Source organism: Diachasma alloeum, unplaced genomic scaffold (assembly GCF_001412515.2).
Source record: "Diachasma alloeum isolate Michigan unplaced genomic scaffold, Dall2.0 Dall_scaffold_00199, whole genome shotgun sequence".
Classification (NCBI taxonomy): Eukaryota; Metazoa; Arthropoda; class Insecta; order Hymenoptera; family Braconidae; genus Diachasma; species Diachasma alloeum.
In genome coordinates this window covers 2,400,424-2,403,015 of record NW_021680364.1, presented here as the reverse complement: position 1 = coordinate 2,403,015, position 2,592 = coordinate 2,400,424, and the positions used below count along the sequence as shown (strand labels likewise).

The following is a 2,592-nucleotide window of genomic DNA, read 5'->3' as shown; positions in this document are numbered from 1 at the left end:
CCGCTCTTTCATTTGAGCTCAAAAAAACATTCATATCTTGTCTGACATCGCTGCTACAAACTCGGGCCTTCAATTGAAGCCCCGAAGCAAATAGGATCACAAATGCTCTTCATTCTCGACACGAAAAAATCGGCAATTAAATTCGATAATGTCGGCAGGCGCCTGAGGCCTCCCCCCTGAAATCCTCAAAAGAAAGTCAACAAATCCCATTTCCCTCACACGTCAGTCAAAATACTCACCACAAAGTGGTCGGCTCGCAGGAGGCAACGATGTACCTCCGTCACGTGCACGGCACGTCTAATGCAAATATCCCCCAGCCGACTAAGCGCAGCCACAGAAGTAGGAGTGAGCACCGAGAACCTGAGTGTACGTATAGTATAGAAACAGACCAGAAAATCTACCTACGACGATGGGTATATCTGTACACAGGCCAGTCGTGTGTTGCCCCGAACGCACATGAGTCTCTCGACGTATCCCAGAGTATTCAGTTACGTCCGGTGCGTTGAGCCGATCGGTGAGACTCCGTCGGGTGCTTGTGAGAGCAACGCAACGTTCGGGAGTTAATCTCTGATACGTTCGCGGTGTACGTGTTCCCGGAGCGTTCTTAAGGATATCCCAGTAGTTCGGGCAATTTTTTCGGGGGAGAATCAGCTTCGCAGTTTGCAGAATAGACCAAGGGTATTTTCCAGACGCAATGTCAACTTTAGTTTCCGAACATTGTTCCGAGATAATCATTTTTGAAAAAATGAAGTTTAACGCATTGCGCCCTTAACCCTAGATTGGTCGCCATACGAGGGAAACCCCGCCTCGCGTCATTTTTCTTTAATTACAATTAACTGGCTGACCGGAATTTTTTTTTTTTAATTAACTTTGTCAATTGAAGTGTCTAAAGAATTATAGTAGTTTTTAGAACAACACATTTCCCGCAATTCCTAAAGAAAACAAATTATTGAACAGATGAATTACTTTTTCCCATACTAGACGAAATTGCCCCTTGTACGACGTTGCCGGAAACGCGCTAAACGCGCCTGAGCAGTGTAAAGTGAATTCGGCAACGCTAGAGCCTGAATAATACGGCGGGGAATCCCCGCGGAGGTGACCAGAGTCGCAGGGTCGCGTTTGGTGACCAGACTAGGGTTAAGAGCTGCATACTCCCATGAATAAATTTGTTCATTTCATTAATCTGCCCCCAGAAGTAAACATTCTAATTTTTTTTAGATTAAAAAAATTTTTTCCAACGATTTAATACCGAGAGGCAAATTCAGACCTGCAAAGTTTAAATAATAAAATCATTGTGAAATGTCCGGAAAGTAGGGGCTAATGGGACTCAAACGAAGGCTTTAATGTTCGACTACAAAAGTAGAAAAGCATTTCACAGGAGAAAAAACAGCCAAAGTGCCTGGATATCCTTAAGTCGGTCCATAGTGCATTGGGTCATGATTGCAATTTTGAATGTTCTTGGAACGTATAAAGACTCAAATTCTGCTAACCGGGTGAGGACTCCACTCCCGTCTCATCCCGAATAAACGAGTTAAGATGTGTCGGCATAAAAATTCACGGCATAATCCAGTGTCTCGTTGGCTGATGGAATACCCTATCAATTGGATAAACACAATAGTTATCTCGTGATACATGTCGAGTGTTTGTTGGGCTCTCACGTTGTTCTGTTGACGCTACGATAAATCATATAAATTGGATAATCGTGTAATTTCTTTATTCGCTGAGTGGTGCACTCGGGGCGGCGGGACGGAGGGACGAGTGGATGTGAGATGCGAATGTTCTTTCTGTTCTGGTTGGATTAATCGGGAAGCTGGTGGGACAATCGATCTCCTCCACTTTTCGGCGAGTAGAAAAGTGCGGGTTGACTCGAGTCAGTGTTATGCATTTTAATACACCCGTGAGTTTTTTGAACAATTCTCGGTGTTGTGAGAGATGGCATGCATCAGGGCGCCTCGGTCCCTCAGGAACTCGTGCGATGACATTAAAGCAGACTCGACCAGGAGCACTGTTCAGGTACATTTGGGGGTGCAAAGGTTTACGGGAAAAGAAGAAGATTACTGCACTGCCTGAGAAATTTGGCGGGGATTGCATTCTTTTATTTCATTTTCTGTACATTTTCCGCATTGTTAAAATTTTTTCACTCGTGTCTGATAGTTCAAATGAAAATTCAAGGTATTTGGTCATTGCAAATTCACCAATTTTATGAAAAAAAAGTAATGAAAACTATATTTTAGTTCAATTGTTCAATTGTGGAAAAATTGATTGTTTTTCATGAATTTTTAGGAAAAATTTCGGTCCGTCTTCATCAAAGCTCCTCTTCCCCCATCTTTGGTGATATATTTCATGTTTTTGTGTCCACGTGGCATGTCCCATAGAGGCACGTGCCACAAAAATAACACAAAAACCAAACACTGATTTAGAGATCCAATTACACTTGGTACATAATATTATTAATATTCTTTTGAGAAGATTAAATGAGTTATTTATGGACAAGAGAAAGCGCATTCGTTCTGAAGTATATCCTAATAATTTCTTTTTCTCGTACCAAATCTGCCTCTTTTCCCTTGCCCCCCCCCCCCCCCCCCCCCCCCC

At 42.9% G+C, this 2,592-nt stretch overlaps 1 protein-coding gene across 1 annotated transcript in view; it reads left to right on the top strand.

Moving 5' to 3' along the window:
* LOC107035547 (protein sickie) overlaps positions 1 to 2,592 on the top strand; it is a 127,897-nt gene that overhangs the window by 10,357 nt on the left and 114,948 nt on the right. The window lies entirely within an intron of this gene.